The 18,766-nt window shown below is 43.2% G+C and overlaps 1 protein-coding gene and 1 long non-coding RNA gene across 4 annotated transcripts in view; one reads left to right on the top strand and one right to left on the bottom strand.

The window, feature by feature from the left end:
* LOC117146465 overlaps positions 1-18,766 on the bottom strand; it is a 138,914-nt gene that overhangs the window by 41,216 nt on the left and 78,932 nt on the right. For both annotated transcript variants that reach the window (XM_033312700.1, XM_033312699.1), the window contains exon 2: positions 6,398-6,500. The gene's annotated coding sequence lies outside the window, so the exon portion shown is untranslated. The remainder of the gene's footprint in view (positions 1-6,397; positions 6,501-18,766) is intronic.
* LOC117146491 lies at positions 14,134-16,370 on the top strand. Of its 2 annotated transcripts, XR_004459802.1 has the most exons (4): positions 14,134-14,205; positions 15,127-15,326; positions 15,448-15,552; positions 15,664-16,370. It is a non-coding gene; the product is annotated as an uncharacterized LOC117146491 (long non-coding RNA). The 2 variants fall into 2 exon arrangements; XR_004459801.1 differs by lacking the exon at positions 15,127-15,326 and having other exon boundaries at positions 14,138-14,205; positions 15,664-16,363.

Raw genomic sequence — 18,766 nt, forward strand, 5'->3', positions numbered from 1 at the left:
CAGACACCGCTCATGCAATTTGCATCCTGTGGGTGCTCCGCACAGCAATGAGTTTACGGAGGGGTTTCTCCGGGTGTTGGGGGAGTTTACGGAGCGTGTTGTCAATAATAAATAAGGAATGCGGTAGGCAAAAGGCTTAAGGTCCAAACACCAAATCAAGGATACTCTTACGCCGTTGAAAGTAGAGTGGTACATTTAAGATGGGAAAATTGGCGGTGCCCTTTATATGAATGCCGATCCAATCTGCTGACTACAAGGACGAGTGCTACAAAAGAGTTGTGTAAGCTGAATGGCTTCGAATAATTCCAATAGCCTTAAATCCTCGCAGTGACCAGTATCCTGCCAATCGAGAGGGTATGCAAAGTAAGACAAAAAATTCCCAGAGTCCATGTCTGGCTCTTCATATTTCCTTGTCCTCTGGAGGCGTCTTAAAAGCTTCTGTTCTGTTCTGTGCTGTGCTGTTCTGCACCCCGGGTGCTTTCTTTACCACTTCACCTCCGTGCTGGAAAAACGAAAACCCCTTAGCCAGAGGAGTCTTGCTCAATTGAAATCAATTAAAAATCAATCAACTCAAATGTAGTGAAAAACAATTTTTAATTGAAAAGCAGGAACTGAAAGTGGGCAGGGGCGAATCCTGAATTCCGGACTGGACCTGGCGGCACCTGAGTGCTGAGTGCTCAATCCCGAAGTTCAAGTGGCTTCCACTCCACTCCACATCCACTACCACACTAGCAAAAGAGAAAAAGGACACACCACACACATGGAGAGCAGAGTGCATGAATATTTTATGAAGATAAATAAGGATAAAAACTTCAAACGACCACGATAAGTGGTCGCTGCTTGAAAGTGGACCAACAGCAGTGCGATGAAAGGGGGTGTGGGCGGAGTGCGGATACGGACCACTGGGCGTATGAGCAATGAGATTTGGCATTTGCATTCCCAACGAATTGAAACAGAAATCAAAGAGTCGGCCGCCGCACCACTTTGATTGCCAATGCGCAAAACTTTTCAACATATGCTGAAAATATTGGCTAAGAGCGGGTGGCAATGAGGCAGCAAAGTGGGTGGCCCGGCCCGTCCTGGCCATGCCTTCCATTTGGAGCATGGACAACCGCTAATGTTGTCTGCGGCCCAGTTGGAACGCAAGTTGGAGAATAAGTTTTCGATACCCCTTTGTGCATGGCTCGACCGGCTATGCACTTCTTTTAATGAGTATCAATGTGTATTCTATGGTTATAGAATGGGTAAAATCATCTCTTTGCACCTATATGGGAAGTAATGGAAGTGTTTTCCTTACCCATAATCAAATATTCGAGACTCAGCCTAAGGGGTATGTAATGGTCGCCATACTCCGTTGGCGACTCCGTTTAATGAACTTTGGGCATCGCCTGCATTATGAGCCGAATGCTCCAAACAAACAAACAATAAACAAACTGCAAACGGAAAAAGTCAAACTCATTTCAAAGCTATTAGGCGAAGAAGAAAACAACCAACGAATTCCACACGAAGCAGGCAAGTGTGTACGAGCAGAACTGATATGAATGAACAGTAGAAGCTGCCAGGGATATCATTTTAAGCAATTATATTGTAAGCTCTCTATCAGCCATATTATATCGTGACTTATTGATCTCTTTTGTTGTAAGGTATTCGATTATCAATCGATTGCTTTCTTTCACCACGCATCTGCACAACGGATGCACTGATTTTGCGGGGAATACCCCTCGGCCACTTTTTTGTTTGATGGGGTAAGCCAATCAATGTAATGAAGGCCATTACAAATGTACTTTAAGCCCTTCGAAACTGCGTAAGAGCGGTCAACAACGAAACAATGGGAGGGGGGAGGGAGGTGGACACTCTTCGAACACATTTTTGAGTACCCTTTCCCTTTTCCCCTTTCTTTTCCCATTCCCCCACCAATTTCCGATTTTGTAGCCAGCTTTGGGTCATTAGGTGACGCCTGTCCATTTGCACAAAACGTAATTAGTCGACGACGACGACGACGCTGGCGATGGTGATGGTGATGACGATGACAGCGAAACAGAACCATACCATGTAAAGTGGAGCGCTCCACTGACCCAACGAACGATCCATGGCCCACTTTCTGCCCCTCCAGCTGCTGGCAGTGTACACTTTCTTGTCCATTGATGAGAGCCAAAGCCAAAGTCTTGGCAAAAAGTTGGTAATTAGGATGTTTGTGCTGATGACAGACACCCGGGCTGTGAGGGATGAGATGAGAGTTGGGTTAGTTGTTCTACACCAGGATCTACATTTCCCGACGGGTTTACGGGTTTAAGGGTCACGGTGGCGTTTTTAAATTAAGTTGACATCTTAAGTTGAACTTATTTAATTAGATTTTATCTTATAATCAAGTCAACAATGGCAACTCGACGCGACTCGCTTCGTTTTGTTTTGTCCTTTTGCCCGGTGCCCTTGAACTCGAACTGGAGCCTTTCCTCTCCACTTTCGCAAAGTAAAAGGTGAAAAGTAAAGCGTCCTTTTTGCCTAATTAGAATTTGCATTCCTGTTGCAGACGGTAAGCAGCAGAGTCCCCTGGAAGTAGGCAACAATCTTGTGAGCCACACTGGATTCTTCTTCTCTAGGTAATTTGATTCGATATCAAAACGCTAACGATGGATGGGATGGATTCCATCTCCTTGGGCATCTTTCAGTGCTATTTATATCCACAGCTCTGCCCTCAGAGCCAATCAATTTCTGAATGCAACAATGAAAGTTAAGCGCATTTGGTAGCTAGCTGAAAGTTGCACATTTGCAACAGTAAATCGTATTGATTGTGTAGCTGCCGCCTCCTATTCCCTTCTGGCCATCCTAGCATCATAGTGTGAACAATAAAATCGAAGCTGAGTTCTGGCAAAGTAGCGTTCCGTTGCTCCAAATATAAAATAGAAATTCTCAACAATGCCAAAAATGTGGCAAATTCCGATAGGGAACTCAAGACGGTAGTGCCAAACGGAATCCATTTTGCAATCTCGCTGATGAAATGACATATACTTTAGCCACACAAAGAGGATTCTGCACATTGTGCGTCCAGTGGTGTCAAATTAAAAAAAAAAGATAATGATAAATAAATCATCAGATGCTACACCAAAAAACACTGACTCAACAAACGATTGTTAAGTATTAGCCGCTAGAAAATTAGTTATATTTTCTACTAGCTGCAGAAAAACTGCATTAATGATACAGAACGTTGAATTAAGTGAATAGTTTGTGTGCTTAGAGGAAACCCCGTGGAAATGCCAGACTTCTATCTGTCCGAACGCACTCCGCATCAATTACTTAGGCACTGAGTGCCACACGGCGACAACAACGTGGCAGCAGAAACGGCAACACGGCACCGGCAACTTTGCAGCAGCAGCAGCCCCACCACATCAACTGGGAACATTGAACGCTGAAGTGGCGACGTGGAGGGAGCGACTTGGGCATGTACTTATTTTTAAACGCATTAGGGAAGCGGCGTGCCAAGGAGTTGCCAGCAAAATAGAAACATTTAATAACACCAACGAAGACTGAGGAGTTGCAGTTGCAGTTGCCATTCACATTGCAATCGCGTGGAATACATGATGCATGTGCAACGCGAAGAGGAGCAGAAAAGGCTTCGAGATGTTCGGTATCGACATGAAGTCCCTCAGATTTTTCTTTGTTTCCTACGATTCGGTTCGATTTTAAGACATTGGAATAATGAATATAAAATAATCACGTAGCACACCATGGCAGATAGTTTTTACATTAGGACCTATGGCCTGCCTTTCCAATTCCACTCACCACCTTGGAAATCTTTAATTTTTTGCGACAGTTTCGCGAAAAGTGTCAGTGCTTAAAGTTCTTTTAGCCAAGTCGGCAATGAGTGGTTCGGTTGAGGAAGAGATTCAAGCCAAAAGTTGTCGCCACCCCTGGTGACTTAACACTTTCGCAGCTCAAGTTTGTTTTCCCCCCTTCACTTCACTTTACATTTTGACAGTCATAAATTTTCGTACGGCATGAATTCGACAGCAAACCGAAAGAGAAGAGGAAAAATTTGCAGAGGGACTGGACGAACTGAAAGTGCGGGGAATCCGTTTTAGCGGAATGAAAACTTTGCGAGCACTTGCACTTGCACTTGCAGCTTTTCCGTAAAGTCCGATCTTTGGAAACCCCCACAACCTGTTTGTTTTATCCCGTTTTATGTGTGTTCAAAACAAACGAAAAGTTTCCACTCGATATTATCCAATTTGATGTTTCTTTACCCTTTCTTGCCTGGATTTATCTTCCATTTGATCCAAGTGGCAGAAGAATGGAATAAATTTAGAAAGTCATTTTAAAGAAAATAGTACTTTTGCGATGGCAGGAAAGTACCCGAAATAATAACGTTTATTTTCGTACTGAAAAGTCCTTGTAAAAGGTAGCTTCATTGAAAATCCGTTAATTAGCTGGCTTTTCCTGGAGCCCACTTGCTGTTCATTTGTGAGCAAAGTTTTCAACGTGGCATTGGGACAGACAATATGCTTCGAATTGAAAATAAAGCCACAAGACCCATCAGGACAATTTTTAATGACGCCAAAAGCAGGCGAGGCAAGATGATGATCCCCTTTTAGCATGCCCTCGAAAACTCCCCCCCATTCGCTTGTCTGCTCGTTTTGCCCCTTGCCCACTGATTTTCCCAAAAACCTTTAATTGTTCAAGGGATGAAGATGAGTGTTACGCAACTAAAAAAAAAACAGATCGAAAGTATCTGTATCTGTTTTTACACATCAGATTTGTCAGTGGACCAACAATCTGTCAAATGTTTTTGATATACATATGTACAAAGTCGATCCAGAGTTCGATGGTACTACGTTTTCTCTGTGTACCTTTTGGCATTTTCACAACACAACAAATGCAAATTGTTGTCATTCATTCAGGGAAATCCTCCCGAATTGGGCGTGCTAACCCCTTCAGCCGGCAAGGACGCATGATTTTTGCGGTGTTTTTGTGTATATTAATGCGGCTGGCAAAGTAGCTTTTAATTAGCATGTTGTCTGCGGCCGCAATTACCCCGTTTTTGCCACACGCCCCCTGACTGGAGTTACCTCCTCGTTTTTGATGCTTTTCAATGGCTTTTCCAGGTGGCAGGGAAATAGTTTGAGGGACGTGAGCAAAGGGTTTTCCTACGGGAGAAATGCGGGGAATTGAGGGGCATTGAGGGGCAAACACAGGCCGCTCAAAAGGGGCTTAGTCTGGCGCATTGGGACTGCAAATAAGTTGCGATACACAGATACTTCGCCGTCCTCAAAGTTTAGGGGGAGATTAAGGGATTCGGTTATGGGAAGAGCTAGCTAGGCAGGCAAGTGGTTCTGGACGGGGATTTGCGCACAAAAGCTCTGCGGTTTTACCCACAAATTCCACTCCGATTCAATGAGGCATGAGTTCGATGGCGAGAAGGAGACATGCCACCTCCGAGCGTATTATTCTTAAAGTATTCAAAAGTTCAGTACACCCTTTTACTTACAATAAAACACCAGAAGAGTAAAATTATTTTTTTTTTGTTTATTATTCCATCTACTCGAATGGAGTACCCCCCTCTCTTTCGACTGTCACCAGCGATTCTGGTGACTGGCCACCGAACCAGCAAGACAGCAGCAAGGCAGCCTCACCAGCATCTGTAACTCTGATTATAACTCCCCCCTTGCAACAGTCCAACTATCCCCCCACCCCTCTCCTTGATTGGAGTTTGAGGTTTCACGCTAATTAGATGGCACGCAGGCGCATGGCACAAAATGCCGCTGATGGCGGGAAAAGGCTGGGAAAAGCTGGGAAAGGGGAAGGGCGGCGGGTGTGTGTCGCATTAGTATATAGTATGTGCAAGGGAGCAGCAGTTGCGGCTATGATTATTAGGCATAAAGTGTTGAGGCTGCTTTTTGCCTCTGTTGTTATTGTTTACTTGGCCCAGGCCTAAGTAACACGATTTTTCTTTATTATTTCTTGGCACGCGATCTGACAAGTCAGACGAGTTGGTGTTGGTGTTTCAGTGCACTGCAAGAAACGAGACCTGCTATACCGAACGAATAGTTAGCGAGCGTTCTTCTAGTCAGTATTGTATATAAGGTGTTAACACATAGTGACCCTTTAAAAATCAGTAGACCTAATGCTTAGACTGTGCACTTTTTCTTTCAGTGCATCTCCGTAGCCGTAGAAGCTGTTGGTTTTTGTTTTTTACTGGACTTTGAGCTAGTCGAGCAGGCTGTCGCCATCGCCATCGCCATCGCCTTCGGATGTCGTGTTATGCGATTTACATCGAGAGCTGTTTTCTGGGGAGAGCTTTCCACTCGACTAACCCCCACCCCGCCGCACCACACCCCACCCCACCCGATGCATAACAATGTGTAAGTATATATAGATTTAGAAATTATAGTTGATGACTTACTTGCAATTAGCGACGTCTGCTGCCGTTGTTGATGTTGATGTGGCCGACGTTGATGTGCCCGATATGACTCCGATTATATTGTCGATTCTACCGCTCTTACGACCTGCAAGGCAAACAAACAATAGGAGAAACAAACATTTATTGTAGGCCAAGCTCAATTATTGTTAATTAATCCATTCATCGTGAAAAGGTCGCACAGATGAATCAATGCTGCTCCACTTATCGAGCGTGAGTAGCAAAGCAAACCCTAGCTGATTCAAAGAGCACGATAAATAAAAAACCCTTGATTTCATTACAATCATCAGACTCAAAGCGCACTAATTTAGTTTATAAACTGCAAAGAGTCCATGTATCTGAGCAGTACCTAGCAGAAGCTGATAGCATGATAGCTGAGACCAGATTAGACCAATTCTCTGAATCTGATATACGTTTCTGGGAGGAAGCACAAACTTTTAAAATGTACAACTTCCGTTGATAGTCTGATAAGCAGCTGATAAGCTAAAATTACCCAGGTAGTAGGGAAAGTTTACTTTTCTAGTATTTCAAATTATACCATCCCCCTATAATCTGCATTTTAATGCAAAATCCTAAGTCAATCAATCTAAAGCGTTCAATCAACAATTTCGCTTCAACTACCAACTACCTTCTATCGACATTAAAAAAAAAACACCTGTGCCTCGCAATAACACTACGTTTAATGATGTACCAAGTTGCACTACTTATCAGGAAGCCGAGCTAGAGATATGGATTAGATAAGGGTTCTAAGCTAATTACCTTATCTGCTTTTTGTGCGGCGCTGGATTTTTCCACAAGGCAAACGACTTGCGCAGATAGGTAACATATAGCCAAAATACCCGAAACTTATGTGCGCAAACACAGGTAGTTCGTTCTTGCTTTTCGGTAAGAATTCTCACGAATTTACGCTCGATTTGGGTTGGTAATTGTTTGCTCATTTCTGGACTAGATAGGATTGATAGCTAGATAAATAGACTAGGCTGCAATCTTATCTCCCGGCTGTATGTGATTACAGGTCTTATCGGACATTTCTTCTGGCTGTCTGTCCGTCCGTCTGTCCGTCCGTCTGTCCGTCTGTCCGTCTGTCTGTTCGTCACGTGAAAGGTGGAAGCCCGGCGAGAAAAAATGAAAATAAGTAAATAATGTAGTGGAGTAAAATCCAAAATCTCAAGCGCATAACAAATGCGCGGCCCCAAAAATAAGTGAAGAGTGCGAAGTGGGGGGCAGGCAGACATTACATTTTCTGCTCCAAATACGCTTTTCACAATTTTCGCACACACACACTAGGAAGAGACTTTTCATTTCGCTTTTGCCACACGCGTCGTATGCGCAATGTTTGCATATGTATGCACACGTTGGCGAAGTCAGTCATTCAGTCAAGAGTTTTTGTTTATTAGGTTTAAAAAAGTGAAAATTGCATTTTGCCTTTTTCATTTTTTCGCATGCGGTTTTTGTTTTCCTTTTTTTTTTTGTGTGTTTCTTATGGAGCTGAAAATTAATTCAAAATTTCACGGCGGCATGGGCGACAGAGGGTTAAATATGTGTGCTTACACAGCTGGTAGCATTTTCCAGCGCAGTGGGAATTAGTGAATTTAGAACGCAAACATGTTAGAAAAATCGCGAAACAACATATATTCGAAAGGAAATTGATGTTTAGCGTTTGGGTTTAATCTAACCACGCACTTTGTAGGGCATCGAACTACAAAAGTGATCCTAGTAGAACATACATGTGTACATATGTACGCTTAGTTACACACTTGAATCGAATAAAAATACCCTTGCAAATCATCGAAACCCGAGTGCTTATTACTTTTCCCGTTTCCACTCCATTTTCACATCCTGCACATTTCGCATCAGTTCCATTTGATTTCATTTTCCGATTTCGGGTATTGTAGTCCATTTCGTGCAATTGAACTCATTATCATCTTATGGATCCAATTGTTATAAAGCATTCGATACCATAATATCATGGCACCAAAATAAAGCGACTGAAAATTCCGTCCCGAGGGCACCCTCAACAGTTTCAGCGTTGAAAAATGAAAGTTTTGCGTTAATTTCGAATGTTTATTAACGCGATTATCGAGCATTAAATGCTTGAACTGCCCGCGTTGTTGTTGGCGCTTGTTGGTTTTGCGGTTGGCATTTAAAAATGTATTTCCACTGTTGTCGATTATTTGGAAAACGGTTGAAAGCGATGACATCTAATCAATTTGCGCCGCCAGTCCCGGTTCCCCGCTTTTTCCACTGGTTCGCTGCGTTTGCTTGACGGCTGCAGTTTTAATTAAGTGCTTAATTAATGATGAGGCTCTCAAAATGGAAAAGGGGTGAGCGGACGGGCCGGGGTGTGGATCCGGCAATTGAAACTGCAATTTCCATTAAAAGAGACGAGTGGCATTGGATTGGGGAGCGAGCGCGATAAAACCACATGAGCTAGTGCTTTAACTTCAAGCAAATAATGCAAAGGGTTCCTAAAATGAATGTCATTTGGCATTGCTGTGCTGTTGCTATTGGTATTATTATAAAATAATAAATAGTTACGCACACGCATTCCAACGTAGTTTTCCTGCAAAGAGTGTCACTAGAAATACGCACTTCTACGGGAAGAAGGAATAAAACGCAACACACAGCAGAATGTTTACCCTTGGACCCACAGTTATGAGGGTCGTTTGGGGAAAATCGAGATAAATCGGCTCTGACCTTGCCATTGGTATCCCCGAATAACAGCCAAATCATCCACCCAGCCACCCACTTGTGTCTGCGGACCCAAACACTTTCGAGCATTTTTCATTTGCATATTCAATAATAATACGTTTGGCATGGCTTCGCTGGGGCATTGGGCTGGATTTTTTGTTAGTCCCCCTCATTGTGAAACATTTATTTATTGTAGCCTCGTAATCATTTACAGCAGACACACAACACACACAAAAGCTAAGAAATTATTCAATAGTGCAAAATTTCGGCGCAGCAAAAAGGTGGGCGGTGATCGATGGGCGTGTTCGGGCGAATACTGAAGGAAATTGTTATAAATTGCATTGAGAAAGTTTTCTTTTACCACGCAGACACTCTGATATTCACTGTTTTGGGTTTTCCATTCGCATTTCTTATTGTGGCAAACAAAAATAGGACGATTGACTTTGAGATACTGTATCTTGTCGTGTAAGCGATTTTCGTGCATTAACATGGGCATGTAGGCCGAGAGAGAGAGAGAGGGAGCGATTGGGTGGTCAATACACGATAGGCGGTTCCTGACTCATAATGTACATGTTATGTTATGATACAGATTCAGAGTTGCTACGTTGGGCCACTGGGCTATTTTTCACGTTAACCCTCCCGACTGTGGCCAAGTTAGAACGGTTCCAGTGGGCTTTCCACGAGTGGGCAGCCAGTCAATCAGCTTCAGGTTTTCTCCGCAAGCTTAGGGAGCCCACAATGAGAACCAGTTCGCAGAACGGAAACCCAACCTGATGGAAACCAGTTTCTTTCGGAGGCGTGGCAAACAAATAAGCAACGCAAGCCAGCATTTCGCAGGCGATTTATCATGGCCAGAACTCGCAATCCTAATCCCCAAAGTCTCCTATCGCAAATCAGGGAAATCTGCAAGAAGTGCCAATCCATTAAGCCTGAGACCCAGCTGATTTCGGTCCAGCAACCGTTGACAAGAGTGTCCAAATGCAAATTATTCATAAGCAGAGCAAATAAACTAAGCTTGGGTTGGCACCACAAAAAATCAAAATTAATGTTAACATCGTGTGTCTACACGGGAAAAGAAAAAACCACACGAACAGTGCCATAAAAATCCATATATATTATATTATTATATATTATATGATGACTATTTCAGGAAAATCAAACTAACGTGATTGTATGACCAATAATACAAATGCTTTTGCATATCAACATGTATTTGACATGTGCTGATGAAGCCGTTTTTTGCCGTGTACGATGGCGGTTGGGCGGGTTCCAATGGCCAATGGCCAATGTTGACCATAGCTAACCGAAAGCCAAAAACCGAAAACCGGGAACCGGGAACCCAACCGCAGCAGACCGACCAATCTGAATCTGAAACTGAATCCGAGTCCCAATCCCTCCACTTGACGCCTGTGGTTTAACCCCTTTCCTCGATGATAAGCTGCTTAACTGTTTGTGCTGCACAAATATTTTAAGAGGCGATGGATTGTTAGGGGGCGTAGTCGCGATTTCACGGGAGAGGGGGGAGGTGAAAACGTGCGCAGCAGATCAAGTGGCTTCAGATACTCAGAGACTCAGGACTGGAAAGCTGGGCCGCAAACTATAAACAGCTGATTGAAACCGACAATTTTCCTTCACTCACCTCCGAAGAAAATCGCTTGTGCTTCGTCGCGACCTATCTCAATTTCCCCTCGTTGTGCTGCCCAAAACGAAAGGTGGGAGGGCATGTCGCTTTTGACATTTCTCGCCGAGCCAAAATAATAAAATCGTAAAAAATATGAACTGAAACGTAGAGGGATCGCGAGTGCCACAGTGGTGGTTTGGTTGGGCAATAAATGTACGGTCACATTGACTTGCAGCAGCTGCCCCAGGAAGCCAAGGTTAAGTCGGGGATCAGACTGGAAGTGACGGGAAATGGGAAAACCTACGCCTGTTGCGGTCGATGGTTTGTCTTTATACTTTGCATTTTGTCCACAATGCGGACTGAACAATTGGGAGTGCAAACTGAACGATTTTGGGGATTGGCACGCCACCATAATTTGCTATTTGCATTGAAAAGTAAAAGTTTCCCAATGCTCTTCGCTCCTTTATGACAGCCAAACCTATACAGCTATCTGTCTACAAAAGCGGAGCTGTCGAGATCGAGATGAAAATGGAAATGAAAATGAAAATGAAGTTGCCTTGGGCAACTTTCCCCCTTCTGGCCCCCTTAATAAAAAATAAGAAATAAAAAAGGAAAACCCAAAAACAATGAGCGATATGGCGAACAGATTAACAAAACAAAAAGAAGCGAAATGAAACGAAGCCACAGCATTCGTGCCTGAAAAATTTCAGTCATGCTTAAGATGAATTTCCACATATAGGCAAAAATAAAAATGAAATGAATTTGCTATAACGAGAGTTTTATAATTTGTACCAAATAAGAATACGAGTATTAAGACTCAGTATGCAGGTATGCACACCTGCAACATAAACAACTATTCTTTTTTCAAGCACTACTTTAAATTTAATTAAGCACTAAACGTGCACAGAGATCTTTAGTATTTCCATGTATTTGATTTTGTTAGGGAAATTGGTTTATGGGTCGCTGACCGTTGGCCCCTGGGCTGTGAGTATATGTATGCATGCATCTGTGCAAATTAAGCTGGGGCAAATAGCATATAAAAGCAAACTCATTTTGGGCCCAGCTCAAGCCGCAACCTCTTAACTTGACGCACAAACATTCGGCTCGTGTTCGGCCAGATTTGCACATATCGGTTGGTTGACTCGGGTCAGGGCTGTCTAATTGAGCAATTGTCTATGTTTTGGACGGCAGGCCAACTGGAAACGTGGCACGCAGATTGGCGAGTGTCATGCTAGTTCACAGCCACGACTCAACGAGATCGATCTCGACGAGATGGTAATAATGGGAATGACTCTGCACTGCACTTGATCTGATCTCGTTGATCCGGCTGATCAGTTGCATGCAATAGAAATACTGATTGAAGGATCCATCCCCATTGTTTAATTACTCAATCGTCTATAAATCTCGAAATATCGAACAATCAATGAACCTGCTATCGATCCATTTATAGGTTCTCCACCTACCGATCCTCTCCATACCGTATGCTATGTATCCTAAATGCGAGACGATTGCATAAGTCCGTTGGACCCACTCCACTCTATTGCAGCCAGCACCTATGACACGACAACTTTATCGACCGTCGGATGGGATCGGCTGCCACTGGGATCTAGCCGCAGTTTTTTACTTCGTTTGTTTTTGTATTTTCCGGGTTTGGGAAGATTCGAAAATCATGACATTTTATAACCGTCCGTCGATGGCAATGCAATTTTCACTCGAAGCCAAAATGCGGCGAGCTTAACGGCCTACATGGGTATGGGTGCGGTATTCGAGGGGACCCACTCCGAAGAAGAGGAGTCTCTGTTTTTCCCAAAGAGGCAACAAACGGGTCCAAAGAAGCCAGCACAAAGAGGCTCGCTTCAGTGCACAAAGGCCGTACCCTCTTTTCAGCTCGTCCACCTCCGCTGACACATTTTGGTTGCAGTGTAATAAGTCCACCATAAGTCCCCATCGATTGCCTCCATTCAGCTCACTTGTAATCTGATGTTGATTTCGATACTCTTTCGTGGGTCTACAGTCCAAGGTATTATCCAAGGTATTTGACCATGTCTCAAGTTTAGGTACCAATGGATAACGGGTTGTTTGTTCGCACAAAATCTTATAAAATCATAAATAGCTTCCAATCCACACCAAGAGCATTTCAAGTCCAACTTTAGTCCCTCTTGGATTTTCTCGCCCACTTCCTTTCAAACTGCATTTACCCCCTGGGGAAGCGAAAAATGGTAACGAACGAAAGGGACGGTTTTTTTTTAAATGGATGACAAATTTGGAGGCGAAACAAAGCGAAAACCTAAAAACAAGGAAAAAAGACAAAATGAGGCGGCGAAACATCAGCACCATCGCCACCATCGGCATATCGTCATCGTCATCGACGGGGGCGAAAGTATGCGCAATAATCGAAAAACGTCGATGGGCTTAGTGGGGAAACTAAAAAGGCAGATGGGACAGCCTGGGAAATTGAAAGCAACTACGGCAAAAGGGAGCAAAAAATAAAAAAATATTTTGAATATTTTCACGTGCATTTGCATAAAGTGGGCGGAGTGGGAGGAGTGGGCGCAGCGGGGCCAAAAGCCGGGGGCGGACTTTTAAGCGTTGACAAGCCCCGGGCTCCCTGCTCTTCAAGGCAAAGCCCAAGCTGAAGTCGCAGTCGAAAATGCAAAATGCAGGGCTTCAGTCCCAGCAACAAAAAGCTTTTTGGCCATTTGCCCTCAGTTTGCCATTTTTTCGTCAAGTGGCAGAGGCGAGCAGCCATTTTTTTTCGCAGAGCAGACAGCTTTAAAAGGTGCAGTTTCTCGACTTAAAAAAAAAGACGAAAAACCCAACAAAACTAAACTAAATACTAGTAATAAAAGGAGGGTAGAAGCCAGAAAATATTGAACTTTGTCAATGGCGAGTCTGAAAAATAACACTTTTATCATATTGTGAGTTGGAAGAAAAAACAAAAAAAAAACCATTCCGTTCGGTTCCTCAGTAGTATTTAAAAATATATTCCCCTCTTCCACCGAAAACTTGGGCTGCAACATCCGTTCAATTTAGTGACCGTTGCATTTCTACGACCACAAAACCCACTGCAGCTATGCCAGAACTAAATGGAATGGAACACGAAAAGATGCCGACACTTGGGTCACCACTTTGCACTCTTCCCTCTCCCCCTCCAAAACGCCCCTCGAAGAGCATTTCCACCTAAAGTCCAAACCGCAGGAGCAGCTCGTTTTTCGTTTGTCGTTTTTCTTCTGTTTTCCAGTTCAGCTTCAGTTACCGGTTGTCCAATGTGCGAGACACGAACGCAGGAGATGATGCTCAGAAAGCAAACCTGCCCCAAGAGCCAAAGTAAACCAACCCAGTAAATTGGGAGGGGGCAGCAGACTGCGGAAGAAGCCAGGAGAAGAGGCTCCACCAGTCAGCAGTTCGGGCTAGATCGGCTGGCGGAGATCTCCTGCGTTCGGAGTAACCAAAGCTAAGCGTGTTTGACATGAAGTATTAGGTGGGTATACAACTTGGGTGATTCCTTTTAGTATTTAGTAGCAGGGAGCACTGCGTGATCTGAAATCGCTCTTTATCGCATGGCGGAGTATTTGCCAACTGTATAAGAGATCCCGGCTCCTTTTTGCATTGGCACTGTTGTGGCCATGTGGCAAGAAATGTGGCATGTGGCTGGTCCCCTTGTTTATGTGTCTGCTGTGTATGTATGTACATATGCGAACAGCCACATAGTGCAAGTTGCCAGCTTCTCAATTGGCAACGCACACCGTTGCACACCTCTGTGTGTGCTAGCTTGTGGCATATCTACGGTGAAATGTCTGCGCGTGTGGCACGCATGAGAAGATTTTTTTTTGGTTCCATTTCGGGACCATCGCATGACCCTGAAATGCAATCACAAACAATCGTGGCTCCCAGCTCTCTCTTACTGTCCATATCTTTATATCGTTCACGGTGTGTTGTACGTATTTCATTAATTCGTTTATTATTATTTATCGTCGAATGCAACGATAAACATTTGTATAATTTGGCTTGCATAATTTAAAAAAAAAATGGTATACGACCGAATGATAATGGAATTGGAAACGAGGTATTGGGAGCATGGAGCAGCAAGTATTGGGGAAATGAAAGTGCCTCACTGGAAGTGGCTGACACATAGGCTTTCCGAGATTTGATGATGATTCGATTCTTGGACTCATTAATAATCACCGAGGCTTTTGTCTACGTGTGTAGCCATAGTGGTAGTGATCCCCCTTTTTGCTCCACGTCCCTGCCTTTGGCTGTAAGTTATTCCTAAAACAGCAGGAATTTGTTTAAGGCATACACATAACACTGAGGCCACAACAGCAAACGACAAGTATCTTTCAGAAACCGGTTGCCTTTGCACATTTTTTCTTAGCATCAACTCTTCATTTCTCCTTCTTAGCTTCTTCTCCAGCTACTTCAACTGTGGTTTCAACTCGAATCAATCATTGAATCGCATTTAATCAATGTTTAAGAACTGAAGTTTGTTCTAAACCGATATTGCTGAATTCTGTGTTGTATGTAGTATGGATTTCGGACTTACAGTTTAAATCAATCGATATTTATCAAGAGAGGGATTCTTTAGTTACATTACTATTATTAGTGAGTTATATTTGCATTTACTCCTTTGCTATTGTGCTATATACACATCCCCTTAAACACAAACTAGTTTTAATGCTTCAATTTACTTCCTCATTGAGGACACTTGCCTTCCTACTGGCAGGATACAACCACCGCATCTTTGGACCACCAGTGAGTTGTAACCAACTTGCTGGCATCTGAGCCGATTGAGGGGGAAGGAAAAGGAAAGATTAACTCGGTCAGATAGGTAAGTAAAAAATCGAAACTATTGAAGTTCGGTTCCATTGAGCGGAAATTGGAAGCGCGTAGTACATTTGCAGACCCGATGCGATCATCCATTCAACTTTTGCATTCACAGCATGACATGGTGGCCACCATTACCATCAGCATTAACATTATCACCATTACCGCACCTCAAATCCGAAACCAAGTCCCAGGCCATCAGAATAATCCATTCCGAGGGTTACACGCGGTGCAGTCTAAATGCCAAGCAAGAAATCAAGGCAAAAACGAGCAGAATGAAAAAAACCAGCGGAAAAACCAGAGTCAAATGCAGAGAATAAACAAAAGGGAAACATCGCCCCCCGAACAACTCGCTGGTTAAACAACAATTGCAGGGCAAAAAGCATCTGGGCACACATGTGCCACCAAATTATTCACACCTCCTCCACATACCCACACCATCCACCCACCTCGAAGTTCTCTCAGCAACTTAACCACGCCCACCCTCTATAATTTTCCCCATTATTTCTTTACTTTTTTTTTCGGCTCCACCACCAACTCCAGTTTCAACTCTGAACACTGAACATCGCATTATTATTTTAATTACACACAAAAAACAACTGAACAACAATCACATATGCACAAACATAACATTTTAACAGATCGGCTCAAAATATTAGAGACGCTGCTTCGAAATTGCTTAGGCTAATGCATCATCACAAATCCTTATTTGCTCAAATAGAAGATTGCATAATTAAAAATGGCCCTTTTCTTGTTTTCAACTATTTAACCATAACCATTAGACATTGGGCAACGTATTACCTACTTTTCTCACCGCCACTGTGTTGGTAAGTGCATACATATGTACATTAACACGACGACTTTGGAGTTTTTGGACTCGGACTGTGACGCAAAGTTGGCGAAGTGCACTCGACGGAGAAAAAATAAGGGCGACACAAATGCGCCCCCAACAGGACGGAGTTTTCAGCGAGTGGCAAAGGGTGTGTGGGGTGTGGGGGTGGGGTACGGATGCATAACCCTTGCAAGGGGCAAAATGCAACAGCAGCAGCACATAGCACACGTGTTGCGCAGATGTGGCAACAACATAAGTTGGCAAGCGGCAAACAATTACTCCGCAAGTTCTTTTCGGGGGAAAATCGAAGGCTGCGCTTGGTATGGGGGAAAAAGGGATGTCTCAGCCCAGGAAAACTTTGCCACACTCGAGCATCAACAGGAACAGATACTCCAGACAACCGGAGATAACGATTCAAGGTCGGCGACATGAGTGTTGTGTTGGCTCTAATTCCCAGTCACAATCTGCCGTTGAGCAGACACCAGGAGACCACATAGATAACAAGAGATGTGACCAAGAAATAATGCTTACGGATCCGAGACTTCGGTAGGGGGCAGCAATACAGCATTATCCACCGTTCGCTAGCTGATTTATTGTAAACTGAGCCTATTATTATTCGCAGTCCTCCCGCATTTCAGGGACTTTTATTCGGATGTTTCAGTTTTGTGAAATTTTATTGTGCTTCCCTGTGCTTTACTCTTTAAACCGGTTAATCGTAGGTTGAAGGGGTATAATGTCTTTGTTAAAAAGCATGTACCCTAGTTATCGAGTCGATCTAATTATGTCCGTCCGTCCGTCTGTCTGTCCGTTCGATCTCGGAGTCTAGAGTCGCAAGGATTGAGATTGCTGGTTCAAAAGATGCCTGCATAGCGAACAAAAATGTTATAGTTGGAATAAGTTTTATATTTAAATATATTTAATTAATTAAATAACTAACGGGTATCTGATTGTCGATGCAGTCGACACAGCGTTTCTTCTTGCTTGTTTTGGTCTTGCCACAATTGTCTGGCATTGCATGGTTTTATTTCTCATTTCCCTCCTTTTGGCCCCTCGTCAGCCTCTTGGCTTCAAATAATTTTATATTTAGCCGCCGTTGCTGCTTCTTCGTTCTCCGACTTCTTCAAGAAAAAAGCCAAAATAAAACAAGAAGCCTAAAAAATCAGAAACGGCGAAAATTAACTAGAGGCAAGCATTTCGTGTGGCACGATGTGAGAAGAGCTGGGGATCCGCTTCCATTTTATATATAGAATTGCAATAATGGGAACAGAGCGAGCAAAAGGCAGCCAAAGACTTGACGAATTCGACGATTGTTGAAATGTATCGATTATTCCGATAACACCTTAATAGTAGATGTTTGTTGTTGTAAATAGATTTCCCAGATAAATCAATAGATATCGATTAAAATTAAGCTAATCATAAAAATCTACAGCTGACGTCTAAATGTCGTCTGATTCTCAAATACATTTTTAATCCGATGGCTAGTTGTTCTCTTTTTAAATTATTACTCATGAAAACAAAGAAAAGTAATCGGTAGTGCTAAGCTAAGCTCCGATTGATTAATCCATTGTTTGCTGTGGATATGAACGTCAACTGCGGCAAATTAACAGTTCACGGATTGCCCAATTAATCAAGCAGCGAGAAGATTTAAGTGCAGCTGCGGATATGGATTTTTGCTTTTCGGATTCCCTTTCATTCAGTGGAGACGTGAATGCGATTTCATCATTTCATTAGTTGAATATGGAAGCCTTAACGAGGGGAAAGTGCAAATTTCGCGGTGCCCCGGGATCTACTTACTCTCTCCGCTGGCAAATAAGTACATTATCACACACGCGCCCGCCGATCGACTAATTAAACAGAAATCAAAAAATAAACTTTGATGTATTTTTGATTTGATTTGATTATTTTCCAGCCCTTCGGTCCCTGCCAATTTTAGATTGATGTCTTTGTAAGGGCAAAAAACATGCCGAATGATTTTTTCGATTTCTTCTTTGATATCCAATATGCGTAGTTAACGGTGGCGGCAGCTGTTGTTAATGAGCTCCACTGTACTCCACTGCACCCTCATTTGATTCGAATATCTCGCATTTCAGCGGCAGAGGTTCGTGACTTTTTTGGGCGTCGAATGGAGGGCTCCATGTCATATCCGCATAATGAATTTGCATTTTGGCTACAATTTCGCAGATCCGCGTAATTTGAGGCGACTCACTTGCAACATCTATGAAAAGAATGGACTGAATGATTGGAAAGCGCAGAGAAATTGGGCTAGCTAGCACACTCATTCAATTTGGCTCGAATAATAAATATAATAAATGTTTGCCATTACTTGGCAATATATTTCTTGTGACTTCCACATCACATAATGGAATTATGGATGGTGTTGGATTTT

This window comes from Drosophila mauritiana, chromosome X, assembly GCF_004382145.1.
Source record: "Drosophila mauritiana strain mau12 chromosome X, ASM438214v1, whole genome shotgun sequence".
In the NCBI taxonomy this organism is placed as follows: domain Eukaryota; kingdom Metazoa; phylum Arthropoda; class Insecta; order Diptera; family Drosophilidae; genus Drosophila; species Drosophila mauritiana.